The sequence below is a fragment of the Sturnus vulgaris genome, chromosome 1 (assembly GCF_052056855.1).
Source record: "Sturnus vulgaris isolate bStuVul1 chromosome 1, bStuVul1.hap1, whole genome shotgun sequence".
NCBI lineage: Eukaryota > Metazoa > Chordata > Aves > Passeriformes > Sturnidae > Sturnus > Sturnus vulgaris.
Genome location: NC_142243.1, coordinates 44,849,427 through 44,855,299, shown reverse-complemented (window position 1 = coordinate 44,855,299; position 5,873 = coordinate 44,849,427).

Here is a 5,873-nt window from a genome sequence, read left to right as displayed (position 1 = left end):
CTTGTCCTGAGATTAAAATAAATTTGCAGTAATGTGTATAGGAAAAATTGCTTTGGTTACCAGTAGCATCTAAAAGTATGGCAAGAATTCACCCAAAACATACTTTAACGTGTCCAAACTATCCCATCACTAGACTAGTGATTTTGTCTGTGGACACAGTTGTATAATAATAGGTAGGAAATAATTTGTAAAACACTCTTATGTCTGTGTTGTGGGGAAGATACCAATTGATGAGAATTCCATTGCATTTCTCATATAGTAATTGACTTAGATTTTTACATTAATTTTTCATCTTTGGATATTTTCTCTTGGAAGGAGGAAACCACACAAAAAGAACTGGCTTGTAAATTTTTGTACTAATAGAGGGTGTAATAAATTATTTTTATAGATTACAGGTGCTGCCATCCTAAGTGCTAATGAATATGCTCAGCAACTGTAGAAGCAATTTTGTTACCCAAGAGGTGAAGTTTGTCTTGATCATGTTCCCTGTTTGAGTCTGTGACAGGAGCCAGAGCCAGACAAAGACTCCAGTTTCTGGCAGCTGGAAATGTTTTTAGTCAGACAGCCACAATATTTGACAAAGTCTTTGACCATTTCAGTGACAGTGGGGTCTGGGTCTACATTTGCTGAACTTCATATATGTGAGCGCACTGCAAAAGTCTTCTCCTGGAACCTGAAGAGCTGTATTTAAATTCTGGAATTACTACAGCCTGTCTGAACAGAAAAGCACAGCATCCAATTGCACAGGACCAGTGGAGTTGTCTGGAAAAATACATGTTACACTGAAGTCTATTTAATTTGCCTCTTTTTTGTTTTGAAGGCAAGGGTGTATTTTATGTTTCTTTTCTAGCTGCTGAATACTGTTTTCTAGAAAGAGTTTGCATCAGGATTTGTTGTAGATCCAAGACTGAGCCACAAGCACTTAAGCCCTGTGCAACCTGGAGAGTCATTCTGGGCTGTGCAGAACTGACTTTGCTGCTTGGGGAAGGGACGAGGCACCTGTGCCGTGGGGGTCTCCAGGTGAGAGAGAACAGGCAAGCAGCTTGTCTTTATGTGCAAAGCTGTACTTTGTGCTTCTGATTTCCTGCTGTAGTGCAGTGGATCTGTTGGCAGTGAGCTCTGCAACCTGCTATCAGGATGATCTGAAGGAATTGTCAGGAAGGATTGCGAAAAAGTGTGAGGGATTTGATTCTTTGAAAGAAGTGAAATCTGTGCCCCTATCACTGGGGGCTTGGCTGTGACAAGACTGCTATGTTAGCTGCAGTAGCTACAGTCTTACCACTCTGCTTTGGGTTTTTTTGTAACAGCTTGATGCTCTGTGGTATTTGTGGACGTCAAAGGTCTCCAGCTTGTTCCAAGTCCACATACTGAAAATTATGCTGCTGTTAAAGTTAATTCAAAATGTGATGTAAGGCGTTAACTTTGAATTAACTGTTTATCTCATTGTTCTACCTCTGAAATGCTGCTTTGCATTGCAGGCATTTAAAATAGGTGTGACTATTACCAGGCAACACCTAAGGTTCCTGTGACTTTTTCCCAGTCTCCAGAAGCTGCCATGGAAGGATAGTGTTGGTATTCTCACTTTATAGATAAAAACCCACTCCCTGACCCACTTTAAGTTTTAAAAGGAGTATTGGAGCCACACAGTTCCTGCAGCTGCTGTGAATCCTAGGGCAGGGCAGAAGGGGGAGCAGCTAAAATCAAGGCACATACAACCCGCAGTGAAACCAGTAACCTGGGATCTGAGTGTGCTGCATGTTCTCCAGTGTTCTCTTCCCTCATGGACACTGTTTTAAAGCCAGGGGTGAGGCAGGACAGTGAGGGAGTGCTGGAGGAACAGAAGCAGAAAGCAGCCAGAGCCAGCTCCTCTTCTGCACTGGGCCTCGAACATCCACTGCACCGCTGCCCATATGCTACACATGGGGGAACACAAAACAAGCAAGACAAACTTGGAAGATGGAAATTCAGTTGGTGCTGTTAAGATAAATTTATTTTCTTCAGCTTTCTTCACAGGAAACATCACGAAAGTGCTTTACAGAGTTTGAATACCATTACTCTACCCTGGGACAAAAGGACAACAGGTGTGTGCACTGCACAGTTAGAAGTTGTCATATGTGGAAGCCATGATAGGTAAACCATGGTAAAAAATAAATTTACTGACAAAAATATATAGTTCGGGTTTTGAACTTAAGTTATGAATATTAACAAAATTATATAAATATACAGGCACCATTAGGTTCCTGTGTTAACTGTGGAGGCCACACAGGAATTCTCAGAAACAAATCATATTGAACTCTATTTTGCTGAAATAGTTTTTGCTGTGCTCCATAGGTACCTAGACAAACAATTTTCACAGCCAGACAGTATCATTCTTTGTTTTGCACTACACTGAGCACACAATTATCTTCATTTCTTCATCTTAAGTCTGGTGCTGAGCCATTCCGGTACACTGTTGAAAACAAATTTAGGTTGGATTTTTTTCCTTTTGATTTACAGAGAGAGATCCTCTTACAATTCTTCCCTCAGTAATTGCTTCCTTAAAAAAAAAGTTAAAATGCTTTAGGCTAGATCCTGCTGTCCAGGTAAGACAGTTTTGTTTAAGCTAGAATGTTACCAGTCATGCAGCTGTATTCCTTTCCATAGCTGAGCTGTGTTGTACTGTGAACAGTACTGCTGCCTCCCTTTTACAGTATTCAGTGGGAATTTGGCTCCTGTGTAGCCTCTGAGGCTCTAGGTTTCAGTTCTTCAAGGAGACTGCATGTACTTGCTAGGCAGTTTTGCAATGTTTGTGATATTACCGCCCTGACAAAAACAATGCAGCATGATCAAGACACAGGAGTTCTTGCCTGCTGCTTTCTTAAAAAGTGGTGAATTCAGGCACCTGACTAAGAAATCCTTGGCATGGTAATAATGTAGATGAACAGAAGGACAGAATACTCTAGGGCAAAAGAGAGGTCAAAGCAAGAGCTTTTTGCTGAGTTTTGAGTTCTAGGAAAAACAATGAGCAGAGTCCATTACCTAGAAAACACTGTCAATGCCGTTTCCAAAGCCACTTTGCCTTTTACCCAGTTCCCAGAGTAGAGACAGTGCATGGTCAAAGAACTTGTCAGCCCTGAAGGTTACTGGGCAGTTAGTAAGTAACAATATGGAGCTACAGTAGCAAGACAGGGCTTTGGTGAGTACCAGGAGAGATGAGGCTTCCAGAGGCAGGGGAGAGGCTATCAAGTATTACATTCTAACAACTCTCAGATTCATTGGCTCTCTTTTCCCCCAGGTCCTCAAAAGGTAAAAAAAAATTCCAACTCCCCTTGGCCAATTTAATAACTCCCAGCAGCCACAACTGCTTTTTGATAAGAGTACTGCCGTAACAGAACACCTAACAGATACAGACATTTGGATGCAAAATCCAAGGTACATTGTTCTCAACCCAGTATCATCATTAGTACTGGAAGGCAGCTGCTCTCTAGGATGTGGTACTCTGATAACTGAGGTAATGCAGCTCTCAAGGGCCAAGCTGTACATCGTACCAGGCTTGAGTCTGCCCTTATGACACATCTTTTGTATCTGTAAACAGCATGACTGGGAAATTCAGTCAGTGCTTAAAGACAACATAATTTACAGCTCCGTGTTCTTTAAAGCACAAGATAATGAGGAGATGAAATAAACCACAAGGACTAAGCCTGCCCACCAGTGTTGCTTCATCTCAAATACTGTAATGCAGTTTCAATGTCCAGTTGAATACTACTACAGGTATATTAGATTAAACATGGCTGAACTCCTGTGGTTGCTGGTCAGAGAGTAAGTAATAGTAAAGCATCTGCTTCATCTCTGGCACAAAGAGAATAACCCAGAAATTTAAAACAAGTTTCTATGGGGCTTGTTCACTGGCACTTGATTCTGGCTGTCACACCAAACGTAAATGAAACTGACCTAGAGTGACAGAAATAACTCCATTGACACCAGTGAAGTTAGGCAAAATCTGCGTATGGCCTCCCCGAGCTTTTCTCGCAATGAATTTATTCTATTGTATCAGTTTTTATGGTTTGAATCACTTTGCTATGGTTGTACATAGTCTGAAGGACATACAGAATAAGTGGTTTGTTTTAATTTAAAAAGGAAGCTTATGACAATATCTTAACTAACAGCTTTCTGTAGGCAAGTTACTTGAAATAAAGCAGACAGATGTGGTGACATCATTGCTGTAACTAAGCTAGAATGGAAATTCATTACAGAAGATAGGAGGCACGAAAAGGAAAACATCAGACTGAGCAAAAATTAGTAAGAGCTTGCCATGCTACTCACTGACCAGAAGAGTGGATTATATACATTAAACTGAAGACTTCAGTACATCAAATGGCAAAAGCCAATCCCCATGGAAGTTATTGGGTTGATGGTGATTGCCAGGATACTCTAAATGACTCTGTAAACTTGGCAAATCATGGGCAGGTGAGTTGTCAACAGGAAAAACCAAGGCAATAAATACTGGAAAGGTTTTAAACCACTCATACATGCTCTGGTAGAAGTTGTGACATGAGTCTGAATTAGTTGTGATCTTTCAAGGGGACGATCTAGGAATCACCATAGGCAGCTTGATGAAAACATCTGCTCACTGTGTAGCTGCAGTCAAGAAAGCAAGTAAGACATTAGGCTGTATTAAAGACAGAACAATACGGAAAAATGTTACAGCCTCTATTTCTCTTAGAGGTGATAATCTCAATGAATATTTGCTGATTTTTCAGCACCTTGAAAAAAGTGACACATTAGAAAAATACAGGCAGGAAAGCGGTAAGAGAATGGTAGAAGCAGCTCCGTGAAGCTGGTAAGACAGTAAAACTGAGGTAGTTTATTTGTTAAGAGGGGGATAGATGATAAACATCTTAGAAGCAATGCTCCTTCCCACTATGTAAGATATGTACTTGAAAGTCATTTTAAGCTACCTATCAATATATGGACCTTAATATTACTTGTTACCATCATCATCATAAGTATTCCAAAAAGCCCCATGTTATTCTTCAGTGCTTATTATTCAGCTAGCTAAACATTTTCTCTGAAGCAACTGTCACAGTTTGTTGAAGTTTAACAGTAATAATTTCTGGCAGAGACCTGTCACTGCGATGCATGTTAACAACTGTCTTAGAGGAGCTGCAATGATAAAAATATCAGTAAGAGGTGACTGCTGGGCCTCATCTCTGTCCAGGACGCACCATAGCTCTCATGTGTCTGCATGCAGGCCACCATTGTGTTTTTTGATTGTATCTGAAGCCCATTGTAAAAGCTGAGCAATGAACCTTGAAATCACCAGCTAAAGCAGACAAAGGCATATTCATAAGTTACTACTTCATGTAACTTCAGCTGCAGTTAACTGATAAATCAGGAGTTAATAACAAGTAGGGTAATTGCCTCTTGTATCTGTATTCCTTCCTCTTACCTATGGTGCTTACCCCACTCACGCTAGTTTTTGATAATTTCTTCCCTTTATTTCATAAAACCCCCTCCATGGCCAACTATTTCCCTTTTGTTCATTCCCTTCCTCTACAGTTTGCCTTGATACCAAATTTTACAAGTTTTGAAGATTATTCTCTCTCCCTACTTCCATTGTATCTACATGCCACTTCAACTTAAGTCAGGGAAAGAATAAAGAGCAGGAAAAAGTGTTTACACAAGGAGAGTAAAAGACACATTCCTATGACAAAATACCACTTAGTATGAGGAGTGAATGTTTCTGGTTCACATGATTTGAACAAACTTTAAAACGGTCACATTGTAAGAAATGGCTATCAACTGTGAGCAGGATTTTATTTCAGTCATGGGGTTTACAAAATAGAGCAATATTGATTTTAATATGTTCCACATAAAAACAAAGAGCCTCATAT